The following is a 24,226-nucleotide window of genomic DNA, read 5'->3' as shown; positions in this document are numbered from 1 at the left end:
GGCAGTGTTTCTTTTCAGTCAGAACGGACATAGGCGCTGGAAGTAGGCGTGCAGGGTGCTGCAGCGCCCCCAAAATAACCTGCTGGAGTTCAGAAGTTGAATGAGCAATCACGATCACTTTCACTTTCGCGGCCCCTTTGCATAGCCAATAGGTCTCGCTTTTGGGACCTTATAAGTATTTAGTTATGCAACTGTTGCATGGCTAAACACTTATAAGGTCCCAAAGGCGAGACCTATTGGCTATGCCAATGCTTGTTTATTTTGAGAGTGAGAGAGTATCAGCACTTCTCAAGACAGACGTAATACTTTTGATTGGAGAGTACCAGCACTGCTCAGAAACAAGCAGGTACTCTGCTACAGAGTACTTGCACTTCTATTTAACCATTTCAAGCACTGCATGGCAGATTTGCTGCTACACTTGTTCTTTCTGCGACTCTTGGATTTTTCACAATCCCATTGACTTCAGTAATAGAACATTAACGGCAGCACCCCCACTCTGAAAATTGTTCCGGCGCCACCGTGTAGACAAGATGGCGACTCACCCGGAGCAGCACGAACTTCCTCATATGATAAATACGATGACTCATGTAAGCGGATTCTAAACATATATTAGGAATTAACCCCAAACACAGCCATTAGCGATGCCTTCCTTGTGTTAAGACAGGAGATCCCCTTTAATGAGCCGGAGCGGCTCTATTTTTACACACCGATGCTAAAATTGCTGCTAAGGAGAGCTCGCCACCTCATTGATTTCTCACTCCCACACTTTAGTACATCTGCTGCAGTTTCGAGGCGGTAGGAGGTGTTTCCTGTTCGCGCTCCGTCGCTCATCCATCCAGCACGACTTCCTCGCGCGCCGGGTACAGCCCCAGAAGGATTTTACTGACACAACATGCTGTGGGGATTTCAGTGTGATTTTGTGCAGTGTAGTTTAAAGAGATGATGACAATCTAGGATTGCGAACTGTAAGAAAAAGAACAAGCATTTACAATGCAATGGTCTCGGCATTGGTAAAGTTAGAGCTATTGGCATTGCTCATGACATTATTTTTGTTTATGTTTTTGTTTTTAAAACATTTAAAGAAACGGCATTGTCATGAGCAATGCCAATAGCTCTAACTTTACCAATGCCGAGACCGTTGCATTGTAAATGCTTGTTGTTGTGCCTGCTGGGAATTCACAGAGGGATTCTAAGCAGGCGAGGCCCGTTTACAGCTGCCGAGGTCTCCTTTGTGAGTGCGAAAACGAGGTAATTGCCACACAACTCAATTCTGATCCCTGTACAAACTTTTGTTTGTAATGGGCACTTCTATTCAGGACTCAATGTACTGAAACCCTAGAGACACCTAATGCACGGATTACAAATGCCTCTGTAATTATAATCCTGCACAAACCCCTGTTTGCCGTTGGCGCTGCAGTTACCAGTGGGTCAGAGCTTATTACTGGGTTTAATAAAGTCTGCGTACCCCATTTAAATATTGGCATGTCGAATCTGCTGACATTTATCGAAGGGAAAAGGCCCTGTAAATACCCAAACAAGCAGATTGCAGACATTTACATTTTGTGCTCGAAAATTAGACCTCTGTACCGCCTTCCTCCAGCTCACCCCATCATCCAGCATGACTGTCGCACAAATCCTCTCACTGAAGTCAAAGAAAGGTAAAGTCACCGGAAACGACCGCCCTGACGTCATCAGCTGATGGTGAAATGAATGGTGCAATAGGGTCGACTGACAAGTGCCTCTGCACTGGGGTGTACCCACCGGCTGACCCCACAGCGCCTAGAGTGGGCCTCAAGGAGGCGCGTCTGTGAAGCCAGGCCGCAGCCAAAGTTTGAGTCCGGAGTCGCAGCCCTGATGTCGTCACCACCTCCCCCTAAACACAGGCCGGAGGGCTCTAACCTGCGGGGAGGGGGGGGTGCGGCGGGCAGAGCCTGTAACGCACACAGTACAGTAACCGGGGGAGGGGGGCGGTGCAGAGCCTGTAACTTGCAGACAGTGCATTAACCTAGACAGAGCATGTAACGCGCAGACAGTGCGTTAACGCGGGGGGGCAGAGCCTGTAAGGGGGGGGCAGAGCCTGTAATGGGGGCGGGGGGGCAGAGCCCGTAACCGGGGGGGGGGGGGGGGAGCCTGTAACATGCAGACAGTGCTGTAACGGGGGGAGCCTGTAATGTGCACAGTACAGTAACCGGGGGGGGGGCGGGGGGCAGAGCATGTAACTTGCAGACAGTGCATTAACCGGGGGGGGGCAGTGCCCGTAACTTGCAGACAGTGCATTAACCGGGGGGGGGGAGAGCCTGTAACGCTCACAGTACGGTAACGGGGGGATTGCAGAGCCTGTAATTTGCATACAGTGCATTAACGGGGGGACAGAGCCTGTAACGTGCCGACAATGCTGTAACCTGGGGGGGAGGGGCCTGTAACATACACCGCAGTGACGCCACACCTCACCACCCGACAGTAGCCCCCCCCCCCCTATTCACCTACACCTCACCACCTGGCAGGATCCTCGAAGCACCGCGTCCCACATACTGCCCAGGCCCCTCAGTGTCCTTTAGAATCACCCATCACTTCCAGGTCTGCATGGAGACCCTGGCAGACTCCCAAGCCTTCAAGCAGAAAAACGAAAGGACTACTTATTCTTATGTGTTTTACGTTTCAATGCTTAAAGTCTTACGGTTTATTACAAATTACCAAAGTGCAGCGCTACAGGCACAAGTTCCACTCAGAAGCGCCTACCCCACGGCCTTAGTGCGCTGTCCCGTTGCCGCACGCACTTGGGGAACATCACAGAAGACATTTCAGTTCTGGAACGGGGGGGGGGGGGGTTAATGTCCCATCAACAGCCCCAGACACCAACATTTAAGTAACACCCACCATTGTCCCCTAAAACAATCAACGATTACTGGTCCCCCCTGCTTGCGTACCCGGGTCACGTTAGCATCATATCCATCACTGGTGGAATAAAAGGAGCACATCTTTAATACGCAGCATTTATTTTATGACAACGTGTACTTTAGGGGGCACACACAGACGCAATGTAATAACGCACATACACGGAGCTGCTGAAGGGAAATAGCTGGCAACGGGGGGGGTATATTCAGCTTGGAGGAGAGACCCCCCCCAGCACCTCCAGGGGGAGGGAGGGGTACATACAGAGCTATACAACGGTGTGTGTGTGGGCAGGGGTATTTTGAAAGCCGCCGGTCCCACCCCAGCCCAGAGAGCCGCCGCCGTGGTACATACCCAGCCCTCACCTGGCATTGCAGCTCCCACACCTGAAAGCAGGCGCACAAACTCCTGTAAGCAACGACAACTTCCGAACCGACAAACACACAAGGTACAAAAAGACACACCACCCACCCGTGCGTGGAAAAGGGCTGGAAAACTTCAAATAAACACACAAGGAAACCCCAAACGTTTCAGACAATTTCAGGAAGGGCCGACCCACTCCTCGACGAATTGCGCATGACGTCACGGATCAGGCTTTTGTAAGACTGCGCTTTGCATAGCTCTACGGCACTCTTGAACGTGTATCTAACCTGTTTCACCTGAAAATAATGCTAATTAGATAAAAACGCTCGTATCGCTCTTCCCGGGTAGACATCGTTCGCATTCGGCGCAATAGCTCAGTGGGTAAGGCGCTTGTTGCGGGCCTCTTCGTGTAACCTAACAGTGACATCATACAGTATCAAAGCACTGCGAGAATTTTCAGTTTGAAGGTTTTTTTTTTTATACATGACCAAAGATATATTTTAATTATATCATAATCTTAAACAAATCTATCAGTTTTAGCGAATGTCCGGAATTTCACTTCAACTAAACACGCCGAAACCGCGAGAATGCATTTTTTGAAAATGAAAAAAACGTAACGACGTAGTCATTTGAAAAACAGACACATCTCAGATATGTTCAACAATCACAGACGCGTTTTGCACTCCTTCCGGCCCATGGGTAGCTGTTTGATTTTTGCGAATAAAAGGTCGTGCTAAAATCAGACGTTTCTTTGCATTTGTTTAATTTGGAATCTATTTTATCTACCCAAATAGTTTCCTGCTCTGTGAACCGTGTGCTCTTTCAAAAAAATAATCGCTCCACAAAGACGAGGCTGCCAGTAAAATAAATATTTAAATAATGAAATAAAGACAATAAATAAAGTGTTAAAAAAGGCGCTGTGGGTTTTTGTCTATGGTGATATTGCTTGAGATCCACTAAAATACAAGGGCTCTTGCACTGAGAAATGCGCATGCGCGTGATATAGACGCCAATTTCGAACTTGTAGGAGCCCCGTAGACGATGCTGGGCCTTTCTAACGTCCTAGCTCCGTATATTAGTAATAACAATAAGCACCAATGCCAGTATGAGCCAGTCACCTCAATGCATTTTTGTAACTATTTCATAACATCACTCCCTTCAGTGACCGCTTACAGTATTACAGGCGTGAAGTGTATCCAAAGGCGAATAGACTTAACACATACACCACTAGCGGAATGGACTCACCCGACTACATGAACTCTCGCGATGACGATTTTACCTGAGGATGGTGACGCTACCCCTCCGCACAGGCAAAAACACCACTGGCTCGGACACCCGGATCGGCTTGAACTGGAACTTGCAGCCGAAGCACAGCGCCGAGTCGCTGAAGACGGACACAGAAACGATGGGCCTTTCAATGACGAAGGAGATCAGGTGAGGGAGCAACGCCGGGACACCACCGCCTTTCTCCGAGGCACAGCAGAAAATGCCTCGGAGAAACGCCACGTCCTTTTCGGATTTGGGGGCGTGTTTTGCTGTTGTCTCCTCCCTGAGACTTCTCGCAAAAAATACGCCCCCCGATCCGAAAAGGACGGGGCTTCAACGGAGTGACTGGACCTCTTCTCCAGTGGCTGGCCAGCATTTAAGAGGCCAGCCAATGGAGAACAGGAGAGAAGAGGGGCGGGTGCAAGCCCCTCTTCTCAAAGTCACTCAAACTCATTAAATCTCGGAGCGAGACTGCGCAAGCGCAGCCTTTCGCAGCCGAGACCTAACAAAAACGATGCCTTTGTATAAAGGATGCTATGGTACTTGTACAGTGTGACCCTGGCTGGGAAGCAACAGAGTTCTGAATAGCGAAAATGGCCCCGCTCGCCCCCGAGCAGAATGTCATTAGGGCACCCCAAGCCTCCCATATCGCACAGATATTCCTTGGCCTGGGGCTGAGTGGGGGCCCCTTTAAGGACCGAGGGCCCCACGAAGTGTTGGGGGCATGACATTGAAATACTTGGTCAGTGCAAAACACACTTATGTTAGTGATTTTAACCATTTTTTTAAATTCTCATGTTTATGAAAATCCTCTAAATCAAACCGAAATGAACATGGTGTAATATTTCCAAAACGTGGAATAACATGCACAGTGAATCCAGTATTAACAAGATATGTGTTAACTAGCATTGGCACAACCAATAATTTTCGCCGATGTGAGAGCTGCCTATTGACTTTGGTAATGTATTTTAGCCATGTTGTACACCAGTGTGGTTGCTGTTCAGTATGACTAAAAGTGAGTTGGGTGAGGTGGGGTAGATAGGGATAGATTGGGTTGGGCAATATTAGAGTGTCTTATAATGGGGTGGGTGTGTTCGGGTGGGGGAGATTGTGGAAGGTTAAGGAAGATTGGGGTGGGTAGATTGGCGTGTGGTAGGTTGCGGTGCATTAGGTATAGTAAATTGGGGTGGGGTAGATTGGAGTGGGTAGATTGGATTTGGGTAGACTGGAGTAGAGTAGATTGTCGTGAGCTGGATTGGGATAGACCATTGAAGTGATGCAGATTGGTGTAGGTTTAAGTGGTGTAGATTTTAGTGGGGTAAATTGGAGAGGGGTAGAAGGAAGTGGGATATATAGACTGGAGAGGGTTAGATTGGTTTAGGGTAGAGTGGAGTAGGATAAATTGCGGCAGATTGATGTGGGGTGTATTAGGATAGATTAGAGTGGGGTGGACTGTGATGCGATGAAGAAGGGGAGTAGCAGCACGTGGAGGAAACAGGAGAAGCAGAGCCATGAAGATGGAATAGCGGAAGTGCAATGAAGAGGCAGGGGCAGCGTTGCCATGAGGAAGGGAGGGCATCATTACGATGAAGTGCACGTTCCTCTCCATTATCAATAGCTGTGCAGGCAATTTGTTTTCAAAGGTGAAAAAAAGACTTTTCTGGCCCAGGACACAAGTATCCCATTGTAAGTACACGTAGAAAAACCCAACTATCCAGTTTCAAATGGCTGGCAGCTGTTTTAAATGTAGGCATTTTGTTATTAGAACATATCTATTTTGTGTATTTTTGTTGTCTTTGCAGAAAATCCGTGTTGCTCCAGGTGAACAACTGCAATATTAAAAAGTTCTGTCTCACTGAATGTCAACTTCATTTCGTACTAGTCTGTAACAGCAATGTCAAGAAAGCTGTTCCAGAGTTCATTAGCATTCCCATAATGCCATGGGCTCTAATTAGCAGTTTAATCTGCTACCTCCATTTTAGGTCAAAGCCTACCAGATAGTGCAGCTGTCTGGTTTGCCAATGACATCTTGGGGACATTCAGAAAGCTTCCCACCGAATGCATTCCGCCCTTTGCTTACCATTGGCTTTTTGGTTTGTAACTCACATTTACTTGCTGGATTTATTTGTTTTAGGTTGTCCGGCTTGAGTTCGTCCCTTCCCTTGCCCAAACCCCATTTACTGTATTCTTCCACCAGTATTGAACTTCTGTAAACAGGCCTTTAAATTGTGTTCTTATCTTCTCACATTTACTGAGCATTGAAAGTCAGAGGCCAAATGTCAGGCTCTGTTTTCGAGGGAGATTGGTGTTTGGAGTCAGAGAAATAAAAGTAAAGTGAAAGGCTTTATTTGGCAATCATGAGGTGTACTGCACAATTAATTTTTTTATTTTCTAGCACAAAATAAAATTTTAATGTCTGTAAATGAACTGTGCAGAAATTTGAGAATATGGAAAGCACAATTCTAGCACATTTTTGGTAATTCTGAAGTGTGGTGGAAACAAATATTTTAATACAATCAAAACAAATAAATACATTAGGTGATGACATTATTGTTTGTGTGCTGTATACTTTTATCAGTAAAACGGTATGCCTGTGCAAATGTAATGGTCATTTCAATTAAAGAGATGTTATCCCTAATAGCAGTGCACTACCACACCGTGCATACTACACTTTACCCAACTCCACTCTATTCTGCACCATTCCACTGCCCTTAATGTCTCTACAACACTCTACACTATGCCAATACTCTATTGTGCACCACTGCCACTGCACTCTATACCAATCCACTCTAACCTACTCTGTACCACTGCACTCTATGACACTCTTCGCCGCTGCACTCTACACCACTTCACTCACCTCTGAAACAATCTACTTTATGCCGCTGCACTCCACTCTGCTCTATACCACTCTGAAGTGGTGTAGAGTGGAGTGGAATGGAATGGCACAGAGTGGAAAAGAGTGGAGTAGAGTGTAGTGTTGCAGAGTAGAGTGGCATAGAGTACAGTGGCAGATAGAGCAGGTTTGTAGAGTGTCGTAGAGTGCAGTGGTGTTCAGCAGAGTGCATTAGAGTGCATTAGTGTAGAGTGTATGGCATAGAGTGGTGCAGGGTAAAGTGACGCAGGGTGCAATGGAGTAGAGTGGTGTAGAGTGCAGTGGAGTAGAGTGTTGTACAGTAGAGTATAGTGGCATACAGTGCAGTGGTGCAGAGCAGATACTCTATGCCACTCTACACCATTGTACTCTGTCACTTTACTCTTCACCACTGTACTCTACACTAATTGACTCTTCGCCATACCCTACACCACTGCACTCTATGACACTCTACTCTGCAACCCGGATTACTCTCTGCCACTGAACTCTATGTCACTGCACTCTATTCTGCACCATTCCATCCAATGCACTCTAAGCCACTCCACTCTATGACAATGCACTTCATGCCAATGCACTCTATGCCACTCTAATCTACTATGCACCACTGCACTCTTCGCCACTGCACCACTATACTCTGCATCACTCTACTCCACACCAATGCACTCTGTGCCACTGGACAATATGACACCGCACACTCTGTAGCTAAAATCATTAGCCTAGATTTAATTCCATTCGTAGAAATTATGCCCCAAATACTTAACCTCAGATTTGCAAAACATGTACCTTTTCAACCTGAGTATGAAACCATCCTCAGACAACACACCCAAAAATTCATACAATTTACCATTATATTTGTTATAGTTTTATTAAAAATGAAGATTTTATCCTGATACGCCAATACTCAATGTATACCTCTGAATAAGAAATGAATGACATGCTGGAAACGCAAAGCTGCTGATGCCAAACTAAATGCAAAAAGAAAAATTGATGACAGAATGTTGAACAATGTCAAACATTCACCCCAGTACAGAGAGTTGGGCCTGAATCCATCGTTTTGTTGGCTCCCCATGCTATTCCAGGTTAAACCTGGCCTTATGCAAATCAGTTTTTACCCTGGTCCCAGGATGCTCATTTCCGGTCCCTGGAGCACACAGCTTAGCAGTTCGGGCTGGACTGTTCCCATGAGAAGCAGGGTCCAGACTGATTTGCATGTGGCTGGGTCGAAATTGGGGTGGCATAGTGAGGAAAAGAACGATGGATTTAAACGAGGTCTCTTGACTGGGGGTGAATGTTTGATTCATTCAGCATTCCATCCTTCATTTGTTGTTGCACCATATGTCAAACCAAATGGCTTTCTTCTGAAGTAAGTAAAAAAGACCAGCAAGATAAAAGCACTTAAATGTTGCCATTTTTGGAGCAAGTAAGCATGGTAAAAAGATCACAAGTCTACTTTTGAAAAACATTTTGCCTTACCCACATTGCAAGATTCTTCAATTGTGGCGAAAGGATGTCCATCTAATGAAATTACCTTATTGAGAATGGCCATACAGAGCTTGTTGTTGCTCTTGCTGGCCACCACAATAAGAGACAATCATAATGAACTATGTGCAGGTTCAATCACTTCACTCGCTACTTTGTCAGCCTATGATGGCACACTTAATGGCACACCTCTCACTTTATGTTTAATTGCCTAAGCATCTTGCTTGAGTTTGATCTTACGTTTTTAACTTGTCTGACTCATTAGGTCGAGCATTCGAGACCTCTTGTATATACTTTAGTATATACTTATATGTGTATGTACTTTGTGGGCTCTGGAGATCAGTCCTAGGACTTGTCTGCTTCCGTTTAGGGACTTTTTTTTCTGGCAACTGCCTCTATTTAACTTTCTTGATAGAGAACGACCACTAGAGGTCAGTAAAATGCCAGACCCACTTTAGCTTTCTCTAGATTCCAGTCCATAGAAATTGTCTTCCACGGGCATCCGTAGACAGTAATATTTTTTCAAAACTTGTATTTTTAGGGATATGACCACCAAAGGCCCTGATTTAATATAAAAAACAGAGCTTTGGACCATACAATTTCCAGCTGAAAGGCAATGTTTCTCTCCATGTGTTCCCATACCTGGCATGTCATGCAGTTTGGTGTTTACTTTCCCTCCATGTTAAAGAAAAGTAGATGTTTCAGCACCCAGGCTAATGTGCTGCATAGCTAAATACATATGAGGTTTCAAAGGTGAGACTGATTGCATTGCAAATGCTTGTTTTTAAAAATGTCACTATGTTTGGCCATTATTCCTACAATTTCTTTCACTTCATCCCCTTTGCAACCTTGCAGCCATTCACTCATTTCTTTTTCAAAAGACACATGTATTCTCTTCAAGGTAACTTCATTTATTGTTAATTTCTGGATTCCTTTCGCTGGCAATATTACCATATGAAGCGAACATTGATGGAACCAGCCCAGAATGTGTTGAACCTTAATTACCACATAAACTTTTCCAAAAACTCTAAACCCTTGTACTCAATCGGGGTTTCAAAGTAATCAGTCATAGCTATTTTCTGTCCTCATATGCGGATACATTAGCATCATTTAACCTTAGTGCGGCAAACCCTGGTTTTACATAAAATAATTACAATGTGCTCCTGAGAATCAGATAGTAGCCCAAATTAATATTCTTTGTCCCAGCAAAGGGATCCCTGCAGTCCTAGTCACTTTCACCTGGATTGTGAACAGTTAACAAAAGCTTACTATGGTTCCCTTGCATCTCTTTCTCAGTGGCCACCATACTGAGAAGATTTTTTCTCTCAAAGGTTATGCATACTCTAGCTATATAGCTACAAATTCCACAACTGCAGCACTCTTCATCCAGTGCTGGACTGGACACCATTTTAAATTTGCTATGTGACATAATTCCAAGTTTGTAACATCCGCCTGTGTTTACAAATCGCTGATTTGTCTTGACTTGTGTTTTCCTCCCAACACCTCCAACCTGGTTCCCAGTTTTGACTAATGACCTACTACACACACACAATCTCCTTGTTGGTTTTCCTCAAAATCTTGACATCCAGTTATGAAAGATTCAATAGGGGCTTTTTCTACTGCCTTGGATGTTTACTTGTTAGTAGTTCCTTCTGGATTTTCTTGTTCTGGAACACTGATTAGTCCCTGATAAGTCAGCAAGGAAAGTTTCCAAATTCAGAAGTGGCAGCCAGATCCCTCAGAGAAGCTACACAAGTCAATAATTCATTCAGTTGGTGCAGTCTATAAACAAAAGTATACCTTCTCGCAGTAGAGCGTCTTTTAGTCCCCAAACTTTTATATAGCCATTCAACAGCCTCTTTGTGTTCATCTTATTCCTGACCTGTAGGAAGGGTATACTGTGGAAGATATTTGAATATTTTTCGCCCTCAACCATGTTCCAAACGCATCTTTTCCTTTCGGAAAGTTAGTGGATCAGCAAGCTGATGGATCATTAGAATATTTAATAAAACGTAGAGTACTAATAGCCTGCATGTGTGTTCAATAAAAGGTCTAGTAATAGTGTGTTAAATATATATTTCAGTATTTGTCACAAATTTCCAAAAGTTGACAGACTATAATAACTTCACTTCGTAATGCTAATGAGAAGAAAAAACTTTAGCCAACTCAGTGAAATGACACATTAATTCAGATATGCTTGGCAACAAGTGTGATTGGTGGCCAACAAGATACCCTCACCAATAAGCAAGCATTGCAAACTACTAAAATATGGGCAGTTGACCCCCCCCCCCCCCCCCCGGACATACGAAGGCGTCGCATGTCAAGTGGGCATGACTGAGCAGGCACTGGTCCAGAAAGGCTTCTTTGAATGGCCACTTGACCTTTGGCACGCCTCCAGTATGTATGCATGTGAGAGGATCACATGGCGAGTCAGCCTTACTGCATAGGCGTTGATGTGTAAAGACTCCTTTGCCTGCTTATTTGGCCTTCAGCAGGACTCCGTGAATGACTGCCAAAGCTTCTCCATCCTGGAATGCTCAAAAGGGAGTCTCCGACTGCTCTGAGGAAGACTTCTCTTCCTGCTGGCACCAGTCCACTCAAGAGCGCATACACCGCAATAGCGTCAGTTTCACAACAAATTACCGGAAGATAAATCTTGAGCCTGGGGGTCTCAGAATTTGCCGTGGGCCACCCCTGTCTCCAATTGTGAAGACAACACTAAAGGCGAGTAAAACTTTATTGTAACACACTGCTCCAATCATGTATATTGATCCAAGTAATCAGGAATCAACTAACTTGGAATCCCCACAGCACCTGTAGATTCCACAAGTTACATTGTAACGGAGGGGGTGCTTGCAAACAGTGAGCGCGTAAACCTCATGGGTGTGGCTAATTTTTGGTTTCAGAAATTAAAATACACTTGCCATAATCTATAGAGAGTTGTGATGTCCTAATGCCCACCAATCTACTCAGTTGGGCAATGACCCCTTTAGTCACTTTGCGGGTTTGAGATGATATCTTGGTTTTTCCGAAGCTGCAGTGTGCTCAGTGGGTCGTGCGTTTGCTCCAATGAGTCACCTTTCAAGACCAGTCTAAATGAGGGTACTTCATGGCTCCTCAGACACCAACATAGACTCACAAAAAGTCAGAGATAACAGTTTAAGAAGAGTCTAAACAGTGTTTTAGTCCTGGCGAATCTCGTCTTTAAGCAGTGAAACACAACATGCTGGCTTACCAGATTAGACCCGTACATGCATCAATCTATGATTTAACCGGAGCAGGCTAACTATTAATAAAATAACATTTGTGCAGGAATGCACGTTTTCATTCCTTCCACATTCCTGGCGATCCTACACCTCTCGATTGGGAGATATATAGACGTGTTGGTGTGAAGGCTGGACACCACTCTTGTATACACTAAAAACAGTTCTAGGATTTCGCAATGGGGATGTTTATGTCCCTTTAGTTGTCTGATCAGCCAAGGGCACATCAAAGTTGAAAAGCCCTGCCTGGGGGGTTCGAAGATTTGTTTCAAAGCTCCATGTTTCTCATTCCTGTGAGGTGTCCCTGTTAATCTTTCTAATCACTGTCAATATTTGACAGACCCCCCCCCCTTACACATTGATCTTGCAGCGCATACACTGCGAAGAGAGCCATTTAAATGCTGTAATCACTACACTTCGTCTTTCTTACAGTGTTAGGAATTAGTCTTTTGGTGTGTTTTTCAAGACTTGTATGATTATTTTTGTGTTATGATTGGCAGACTTTCCTTGGTATTCTCTCTATTCTCCTTATAATACAAGGTATTCTGCAAACACTGTATTAAAACTCGGTCTATGATTTTTTTTTTATAATTAGCGACTTCTAGCATACTTCATTGCCTCAGATAAAAATAATGACAACAGAACTTAACTGTAGAACACGTTACTTACCTTCAGTAATGATTTATCTGTAAGAGACATATGTCAGTTATAGATTCCTGACCCTAGAATTACCCCCAAGCGCCAGACTGGATCCGGAGAATTATTTTCATAGGAGTAACCCTGCGCGTCGGTAAGTGGCGTTTGACTCGCCAGGATGAAATTGCAGTGTCTATTTGGACGCAGCCCCTGCGAGCTGACGTCAGTTCTGACACAACTTTCCACACCAGAAGCACAGTGCCATGCAAGACACTGACCGCTGGTGCACTAAAACTAGCACCAAGGTTAGCATTTTGAACTTCTCCTTCCGGAGGAAGTGGTTAAGGGCCCTTAGGTCTAGAATAGGACGGAGGCCTTTGTCCTTCTTGGGCCCCAGAAAGCAGCGGGAATAACCACAGTCTACTTCTGGCTTAGGAACCCTCTTGCTAGCTCCCATGGCCAAGAGAGCTGAAACTTCCTGGCAGAGAAGCGCCAAATAATCTTCCGACATGCGATCGAAAGATGGAGGCATGGAGGGAGTGGCAGTCTCGAAGGGGATGGAGTAGCCCCTTCAGACTATTTGCAAAACCCACCTGTCCCAAGTGATGTTTTGCCAGTGGGGGGAGGTGATGGCAAATCCTTACGCCCACTGGCTGTTGGTGACTCTGAAAGGTCGGACAAGGAAGACTTGGAGGCTGCTGCAGGGGGGGGGGGGGGGGACTGGCCCACCTTATGGCTCCCAGACCTACATCGCTGGGTCCCACGCCCACGCAGAGGCTGGGCAGCATGCATGAACCGGTGGCTGGACTTGGCCGGACGTGGTGGGGTACCCCTTCCGTAGCCACAAAAGGGGCTAAAAGCAGACTGAGGTGGACGGGACGATGCTGCAAGGCCCAAAGATCTGGCCGTAGCTCAAGAATCCTTAAAGCGCTCTAGCCCAGAGTCTGCTTTGTCGCTAAAAAGGCGACGACCATCAAAGGGCATGTCCAGCAAAGCTGACTGGACATCCCCTGAAAAGCCAGACGTCCTCAACCAGGCGTAGCGCTGAAGGGCTACTGACGTGGCAATCGTTCTGCCCTGTGAATCGGTGGTATCCAGTCCACAGTGAATCGTGAATTTTGCTGCATCCCTCCCATCTGCCACTGCTTGGGAGAGAACGATCCGGGCCTCCTCCGGTCACTGAGGCAGCACCTGTGCGACTGTATCCCAGATGGTATGGGAGTATCAGCCCAAGAGGCACGCTGTATACACAGACCACAGTGCTAAGCTGGAGAAAGAGAACATACGCTTCCCAAGATAATCCAGCTTCTAGGATTCCCTGTCTGGGGGAGCAGAAGGGAATGCACCCTTAGAAGAAGAGGCTTGGACCACCAAGCTCTCTGGGGGGGGAAGGGTGTTGGGTGAGGAAAACTGGGTCGCCTGGAGCCGGGCGGTTCAGCAGGCAATCGTCCATTCCACAGGAGCCCCTATGCAGGGCTTGGACCAGGTGCCCAGAAGGACATCACTGAGGGCTTTGTTGAACGGCAAAAGGGGTTCAGAGGAGGTTGCCGCAGGTTGAAGCACCTCTGTCAGGAGATTAGTCCTGACTGCCAATGTAGGGAGCTCCAGGCCCAAGGCCCAAGGCCTGAGCTGCCCTTCGCACCACCACAGCGTAAGACTCTCCCTCCTCCGTAGCCACGGTAGGGGAAGAAAGCATGCCAAGGTCTGGGGAAGTGTCCAGACCACTGGTGTCACTCAGGTTCTCTCCAGTCCGGCTCTTCAAGCTGGTCTGTTAAAGGGTCAGGTGACCCCTCCCAATCCTCATCACCACCTTCTGGGCCATAGGGAACACCAGGGATGAAAAGGAGGACAAAGGTATCCTCCGGCGTCGGATTCGACATCAGCCGACCTCGATCCGTCTCCATCATGGGGATGAGGTTGGGGACGGCGTTGGTCAGGGGCACGACCAGCACCGGGGACATCGTCGCCAGGTTCGGCACCGGGAAAGGTCGACCGGCATAGATCTGGATCCAGGCTTGGATCCTTGGGGGTCGGCCAGAGCCACTGACATCAAAGGCTCAGGACCCCCCACTGGCTACGTGGGGCCTGAAGGGGCGCCGGCAGAGTCTAGCTGCCCAAAGATGGAATGAAGGGCTTCGTAAAATGCACAAAGCTGGGCAGGGGACGCTACGGCTCCCAGAAAAGGAGGGAGGCGCGGAGTTATCCCAGAAAGGGAGGGACGCGCGGAGTCATCCCAGAAGTAGGCACCAAAGACGGAGCCTTAAAGCAACGACGCTCAGGGTTCCACATAGCGTCAGCCGAACGACAGGGAGAAGGCAAAGAGTGCCAGTGCTTCTTCGCCTTCTTCTTGTGCTTCGACTTACCCGAAGACTTGTAGGACTTTGAGTGCGATGATGTGTGGGGGCTCCGTGACCGGTCTCGAGACCTTCCTCTCAAGCGAGACCGGGAACGACGCAGAGCTGACTGCCAGGCCTCCAAGAGCTTTCGGGACCGCTACAGCAAAGACTTTGGATTCATGGTCCTGCAGTCAGAGCACGACTTCGGATCGTGGTCGTGCTCCAGGCACCAGAGGCATACGGGGTGCAGGTCCGTCACAGACATCAGTTTGTGACAGGCCTCACAGGGCTTGAAGCAGGTCGGACAATGGGACATCCCTTGTGCACCAGGAGTCGAAGACTCAAAAAAGAAGTTGACAAAAGTAAAAGAAAAGCTTAGTCAAAAAGTGACAAAAGGGGTAGCTCTCTCCGGATCTGCGCTAGGCTGGCGCGGAAAGAGAAAGAACTGACGTCGGCGTTCAGAGGCAGTATCTAAATAGACACTGCGTTGTCATCGCATTGAACACGATGTTGACGACGGACACGGAGCCGTCCGACGCCACCTACTGACACGCAGGGGTACCGCTAAGAAAACATTCTCCAGATCCACTCTGACGCCTGGGGTAATTCTAAGGTAAGGAATCTATAACTGACAGTCTCTTTCAGATATAACTTATTACAGTTTAGTTCTCACATCACAATGCCTGCTGTCAGGGGCAGCAGCCGAGGGAAAAGGCAGTCAGGTCACCGAGAATAAATAAAGCAGCAGTTTTGAAATGTTGCTTTTCTTCCTTCTGCTCTGTTTTTGTAGTGGTACAGTGGCAAGCAGAAAGGAGATGTTTATGATGACATGTTTATTTGTTGCATGCTTAATCTAACTTTTCTATAATTACCTATTTCTGAATGTTTTTGCACATTCGGAGCCACTACGATTTGAAAAAAAACAAAAAACGGACTTGCATTAAACCAATTCGACCATCTTTTTGCAACAAATATCAAATTGCTTTTTTCAATGTGCTTAATTTTGTAATAGTGATTTTATTTTTATTTGTCATGTTTGTAAACATGCTCTCTCTTTCGAATGAAAGAAGCACCAAGGATTTAAGTGGTTTCTGGGAAAAGTGATTGCGACCACATATTATATGAAATAAAGTACCCCTTACTGTACATGATGGTGATATTGCAAGTACTCAGTCCCATCAATTCACAGATTAACTTCTGTCTTCTCCGTTTCCTTTGTTCTTTATTTCTCTTTCTGTTTCACTATCAGTTTTTGACGCTTTTTATTTTTCTCCTTCCGTTCTACCTTCCTAACGGCGAGAAGATATCATCAAAGGTAAAGGGAGGGAGCACTTGGGTGGGAAGCATGGGGGGGTAAAAAAGAAAAAAGAAATCCTCAACTCACTGAATTACACCAAAGGTCTTCAAGATGCCTTAGGATGTACCCAGTTAGTGGCAGACATAGAATCTTTATTGTACTATCCATAGTTTCCATCATGGAATATTAATAAAGGGTGGGAAAAGAGGAAGCAGATTACCGTAATTCAGAATATTAAGGATATGGATGCCCAGATAACGACAATATAGGAGACACATCTAGAGAGAGGGGAGTGTCAAGCCTGCACTGGGTCCAGGAGGTCCTTGCATTGGAACAACTCGGAGCTACAAAGAGGGTGGCAATTATTACAATAAAAAAATAAAAAACAGTCCAGAAACTGCTACATTATTGGACAGATGCATCGGGGAGAGGGCTACTCACAAAAGTGGCAGTTAGGCAGACAGAGTTCCTTTGTTGTGGCTACTACGGCCCGAATACAGACAATGCCATGTACTTAAACATCATTCAACTAACAAATTTGGAAGTCATCTTACCAGTGGTAATTGGGGGTGACTTCAACGCAGTTCTTAATGAGGCACTCGACAGAAGATCCAAATATTGGGAAGTTCAATGAAGAAAAAGGGACTAAAAATCTCCTCTACGAAGGAGCTTGGTCTTGCGGCTATTGCTCGAAGGGAACTCGGTACACGTAAAATCTTGACTTGTTATAGTAAGAAGTATGACTCCCACTCCTGTGTTGACTTTTTTCCCATAGACAACACCCTCCTAGATGATCTATTTGAACAAAAAGAAAGGGGTTTGGGGCACAGCACAATTGCACTTATCCTTAGTAGGGTTTTATAAAAATATGGTGCTAGTGACCGGAGATTCAAAGCCCCTAAATCTCCTGAAGCAGAACGCCTCAAATAACTATAGACACAATCCAATGGTCCAGCACCCAAATACAGTTCAAATATTAAACATTATTAAGACACTAGTAAATGCCAATAGATTATATTCCATAAGAAAACATGGACTTCCAGCAGAGTTGTTTGTTTCTTCGATCCTTTATTCAGAAATTTCTTTCACATATGTTAAAACAGACCATAGCCAACGCGTTTCATCCTTTCAGTTTGCCGGCATGGTCGCGTGGCCTCGAAGTAGCTACTTCGAGGCCACGCGACCATGCCGGCAAACTGAAAATTACAAAATAGATGACTATTGAATTGAGGGTTGGCGGATACTGAATACCGCAACATATTGTGAAAACCGGGAATAGAGTGCCTTTTACCGTCATACTAATCCCTCAGATAGTAGAAGTGTAAACATAAAGATCACAAAGAAAGAATCCTGCAATCCTAAACTGATAGAGCACAGACCACAGAAAAATAAAGTCAGTAACTAATGCCCTGAAGAAGTCCGTAAGGATGAAACGCGTTGGCTATGGTCTGTTTTAACATATGTGAAAGAAATTTCTGAATAAAGGATCGAAGAAACAAACAACTCTGCTGGAAGTCCATGTTTTCTTATGGAATATAATATATTCGCATTTACTAGTGTCTTAATAATGTTTAATATTTGAACTGTATTTGGGTGCTGGACCATTGGATTGTGTCTACCCTCCTAGATGATGTACAAGCTGTGCTCCATCATCCGGCCTCAATCTCAGATCATGGGGTGGTAACTCTATCAATCTCCTATCCGACACACAGACTAAAATGTAGGTGGACTCTGGATAGAACCCTGTTAGAGGATCAAGGGAAACTTTGTGATTTTTCTATCCAGACCCAATTCTATTTTGAAGAACCTCTTGGCTGTACTCACTTGGCAAATGTGTGGGGCGCCTATAAGGCGTACGTGCAGGGGATTCTAACAAAAAAAACAGTGATATTAAACTATCCAAAAGTAAGCATAGAGGAGGAGCTGTTACGAGTTTTGGCTTCAAAAACCGGAACATTACAAGAAAAGGCCTCCTCCCCTAATCCACTGATCAGCAAACTTGAGCAGACACAAAACAATTATAATGCATAACTCTACAAGAAATCCCTAGACAAAATGGAAAGTCAACAAACTACAGCACGTTAAATATGGGCGAAACTCTTGACATGGAAAACCAGCTCTGACAATGCTAGGAATCACATTGATATAATGGAGCATGTGGGAGCAGCAGTAAAGCTCTCCACAACTGCAGAGATCAAGGAGAAACTGGCCAGCAGCCTGAGTCTGGTTTACCAGGAAGGTTTGAAGCCTAATCACAATAACATCAAGAGGTGGCTCACCAGAAAAGAACTCCTCCAACTTAAAGACAGTCAGATCCAAGAAATAATACGAGAGATCACTGAGGAGGAGATTATCTCCCAAATTAAGACACTAAAGAATGGGAAAGAAGCAGGTCCAGGTGTGATACCTGCAGAATACTATGAATCACTGGCACAAGACCTTGCCCCAGTGATGTGCTCACTGTTTAATTAGATTTTTTTCCAGAGTCAACAGTCACCATCTTCCTGGGCAGAGGCAACAGTCGTAATGTTATTAAAACCAGGCAAACCATCACCTGGTGCAGGCTCATATAGTCATTATTTGACAAGGATCTCAGCCTATTACATTTTTGCAAAAATAGTGGCAGGCCATATAGTTAACCAGATACAGCAATTATTTAATGCACGCTGACCAGAGGGAGTTTATTATGGGCAGGCAACTAAATGAATTAACTCACTTGTTAATTGGAGCCATAGACATGGCCACAACATTTGATTATACGCTAACAATTGCTACCTTCGACGTGGCTGACACTTTTGACCATGTCAACTAGTCCAACTTATGGGAGCTGCTTAAATACTTAAAATTCCCTGAAGCCATGATTAGAGCAATTGAAAAGTTGATCACTCTCCAAGAGCCAGAGTTCTAGTCAACGGAGAGTCATCTCGAGCAATTACTATAGACAGGGGTACTTTGCCTGGGTTGTCTTCTGTCATCGGTTGTTGTTTGCCCTGTGTATTGAACAATTTGCACAGGCAATTCATTCAGATCCAATTATCCTCCCCTTCACGGTACGGTCCCTCTCAATAAAGCTGACTCTCTCTTCAGACTATTTTCTTGTTTACACCACAAACCCACACAACACAAGCCCCAGGCTTTATGCTTTAGCCCAGGAGTTTGGCCAGCTCTCAGGATATCAAATAAATCAGGGTAAAACCAAGGTCATGTCCTCGCCTAAAGGTAATTATGTACATAACCTGATGCAGAAGTTTGGGAATCCTACGTTTTTCAAAAACGTCAGGTTAAAGATACTCCTAATATTTTGGAATACTTATTTATTCAAAGATTTTTCCGAATTGAGTCGCCCTTGAAACCCCTGAGTATATGAAAGACATTTTCACTATCCCTCTTAGAGAGATTGGATTTCGAACCTGGGGAGATCTTAGATTAGGATACCAATTAATGTCCTGGCGGGAGGCTCTGGATAGAACAAGTGGTACCCTTTCCGGGTTTAAGTACTTACACATTGCTTCTTGGTGGTTATCTCAAGTATGGGAAGAGCAGGAGAGTGGGGAAATTGAGGATAAGTTATAGGAAGAAAGTGGCACTTTAATACTGGGAAATAATTGAAGCTGAGAATGCTGAAGACAATCAGCCATGTTTAACTTGGGTAGACATAGTTCCGCTCCCACTTCTTGAAGATCTGTGGTTAAAATATTTTAAACTGCTATATGAAATAGTTAAATCAGCCTCCCTAAAGCCTCTCCACTTTTTTTACACTGCATAGACTGTATTGGTCACCAAATAAATTTGCTAAAATTAAAAAAACAAGCATGAGTATGCACAAAGTGTGCCTTAGAGGGGGCGGATGAGAACCATCTCAGCACATTACTTTATTTTGGCAGTGTGTGATCAAATTTTTGTCTGGGGTTCTCAAACAACAGGTAATACTCTTTGGCACAGACCCTATGCTTGGGGGGATAGTAAATAGTATAGAATAGCAGCTGTTCTATTTGATTTTGTTCGCGTGTAGAGAGATATGTAAAAAGTGGATATCTGTTGGGGGCACTTTGGGTTAAAATAGTGAATCAGGGCTCCCAGCAGGATGTGGAAGTTGATCAAAGAAGAGCCAAAATCCTCTGGGCAAACCTTTTGACTTGGAAAGGAGCCACTATCGGGGCGTGGTTTGGACGTCAGCGAAGATGGCGGCGTGAGCCTTTGTCTCCTCCTGTGGTGATGCCCGAGTTTGAATTCCCACCCATCTCCCACATCTATTGTTGTCATCCCTGGCGTCAATAAAGTGGCGGAATAGCTGAGGAATGCAGCGGTATTTAATTTGGAGGACTCTGACCAACAGCGAGGGCAGCGGCAGCTTCACCGTTTCAACCTACCTCTGACTGTCACTCATCCCGGCCACGTGCCGTGCTACATCGCACCTATGGCTCTACCCGCGTCAGAAAGTGAAGAGTGTACCTTCAGATCACCAAATTGAACAGATTGCGTGACAGAGCTGTCACAGGGTTCAGAGATTGCTCCACCGCAAGAAACCACATTCATCCAGCCTTAGTAGATGTAAAGTAAGATCGTGCGCGTCTGTACTCAAGATGGCGAACGCGCCCGAAATATATAATTGTGCTTAAGCCGTGCTTTCCCCTAGCGCTCCACCGCTAATGCAGAACTCTGAACCCCCAGCAGCTGGGTTTGAGCTTGAGCGTGCATTATGAGATTGCCTTCTTGTTTTCTGAAGCACACTAATGTGCACTGAAGACACTAAGAGGCTTGATCGACATCGTGTCTCACCATAACTGACGTGAACGCAACGTGCTCACCGCAGCTCTTTTAAGTGCGAGGGTCACAGTTGCCAAACCGTACGGGAAATGCTTTTCATGTAATAAGCAGCCAATGTACTAAGAGTCAACTCTGTCTGCCAAATCTGTCTGCCAAGCTTCTCAAGCTTACACCAGCTCAGTGTGCACCGAGTGGCCAGCACATAAAATGGCAGCCACATCGGTGTGAAAATAAAACCCATCTAATCCGACTCACGCTTTTATGCCTGAAGCAGAACAGATGAGGGCATATTAAGCCAAGTCAAGCAGCAGTGTATGCCTAATTGTGCTTAAATGTGTTGCTTTAATGGATGACAAATTGAGGCACATGTGTATCCTTAAGATGGCGGCTGTCATAGAAGCCCATGCATGTCTATGCAGTACCTGCACCTCTAACCCAATACACTGTTAGGCCTGCTTCGAGCCTGCTCTGAGCCTTAAAATGTTATTAAATTAAGATAAATGAGCAACACTTCTCAAGTTAATGCCATAGGTGGATCACCTAACCTGTGAATAAAATCCTACTTTTTGCAGCAATGCGCCCGACCCTGTCGTGGTGCCCCTGGTAGTATTCTAGAGGATTGCAGAAGATTCTGAAGGCACTGTGATTCTGAAGACACTGTGCACCCCCAACAAATTCAGCGCATTTCAGTGCTTATCAGCGCTCATCAGAAACCAGGACCAGCCTGTACATCATTGCCTAGCAGTCATCAACCACAAGTGCTGCTGCTACAAACAGTTTGAATAGAGTAATCAGAGTAATCAGTGCTAATGCTATAAGTATCAAGATCCATCATACCAATTATTCCAGGCCTCTACAGAAAAACGGTAACCACCCAAAAATGGCCGAAAAAGAAGCTAAGAACCTCAAGAGACTCAAAGCCAACCCTCCAAATCCAGATTCACCCACTAAAGGCAAACGCGACATCAACGCAACGATGGATACCATATTAAGCAAACTAGCAGAGGTTCATGATCTTGCCAACGAAAGAAGAAATCTCTGCAATTAGACAGGATGTTAGAGACACTAACGTCAGACTGTCAGAAACAGAGAGCAGAATCAGCCAACTAGAAGACACCGAAACCAAAGTATGTAAATCCCTCAAAAACCTGACAGTCACAACGGACTCTCCAATGAAGCATTTGTCAGGGCTTGAAAATAGAAACAGGAGAGGGAATCTAAGAATTTTTGGAATCCCGGAAGGAGAGGAAGATCCTTCAGGCTCATGCATCACTTTTTTGGAAAATTGGTTCGCGCAAGCCACTAACTCGACTTTCAGTAAACCTCTGGAATTTGACAGGGCTCATCGGGTCCCAACTAGAATCGTAGCAAATCAAAAAACACCAAGACCAATTGTATGTAAGCCTCTCCAATATCAACATGTAGAACAGATCCTTGCCTTCATGCATAAAAACAACTATATCCTTTGGAAAAACAACACCGTTTTTATTTCTCAAGACTACAGCAAAGAAACTGGACTCCAGAAAAGGGTTCCTAGCACTTCGCACAAGACTAAGATTCTTGAACTATCAATTAGCCTTCACAGATCCAGCAAAATTCAGAGTAATGATCCAGAGGTCTCCGCATTTCTTCACAGACAACCTACAACTAAAAAGATTCCTTGATGGGCCAGATGGTCCCTTTATGGACACGGCGACCTCAGGGCCTTCCTCGATAGTCTCTTAAAACCTCCAATGTATTAATACCATGCAGCGAATCGTATAGCATCATTTGATCCCCTTTTAGCCTCCATCTGAATATGCACTCTTAGGGTCTCATTTGTATTAAAGGCGACTGCCTGCCTCTGGAACGCTATGTACAACCATGTTCCGCACAGCAACAATTTGGCCTCACTTAGACACCTAGTATTCACTTAGTTTCCATCTGAATCAGCAGACGTGACTTTACAAATGTCTTGTACAACGACAAGGTGAACTCTTCTGTACCCTTCTAGTCTCTTTGGCCTCACCTGTCTGCTGGCCCCTTCTGGCCATCACCTGACCTTTATGAAGATGAATGGCTTATACCTATTGATCCTGGACTCTATCCTAGGCCTTAAATGCAGGTAGTCAGGCAGCCAGGTAATTTGTTACTTATTAAATGTTAGCTACTTAACTAGCCCTAACTGTCTACCAATAGATATTGCTAGATTATTGGGTAAATCCCGACACTCGCTTCACTCTGAGTTATACGTTTAATAAGCATAATGCATAATGCATAAACCAGCATAAACTCGCAGTACGCTATGTATTGCAATGGTCCATATGACAACCTATTCGCACTCAGGTCTCAGTTCTTAAACGTTGACGTTTATTACTCCTTAAGCCACAGAATGCACTCAAGCGTCCAACATAATCTTGTCTGGCTCCCATGGGAGGGGAGCTCTCTTTCCTTGTAACCATGACTGTTATCTACCTTCAGGGTTGGGTGGGAGGGTTAGGGATGAGGGTGGGTAGGATTAGGGTTTTGAATCTTGTTTTCCTTGCATTATTTTTCATTGTTTGCTGTCTTTTTCATCTTGTTCATAATTATCTTCCTTGCTCCAGTGCCTTGCCTATTTCTTCAAGTGATGATCTTCGCAGTGATTCCCGCTGTGACATCCGCGCATATACGGGTGTTACCACATTATCTGAGATGCCGTATAGACGTGACGTATATTTTTAGACAGGTCCCATATTTTCTTACTCAAGGGTATGGTCATACATTAATAAGTTTGTATGTACACAGTGCACCTCGCTGATTGGTAAACACTGAATATGGGTCATGTCTCTCTGCTTGTGTGCCATGCCTTTTCTCTTAGATACTATGTCTCGCTATGATATCTTTTTACACAAAGGTGAAACCACATTAATATGTATACCCTATGTAAGTGACAAGCCTCTCCACTCTAGTATCGTGCCTTGTGTCTCGAATCTATTGTTTCACCGTGATAACCTTGCAGATATAGGAAGTACCCCCTTGAGTGGTATGCCTCATATATGTGACATGCACACATGGCTAACCAATTTAACGCAAC

The sequence above is a fragment of the Triturus cristatus genome, chromosome 3_1 (assembly GCF_964204655.1).
Source record: "Triturus cristatus chromosome 3_1, aTriCri1.1, whole genome shotgun sequence".
NCBI lineage: Eukaryota > Metazoa > Chordata > Amphibia > Caudata > Salamandridae > Triturus > Triturus cristatus.
The sequence above is the reverse complement of the archived record's forward strand: the minus strand, read 5'-3'. Positions refer to the sequence as shown.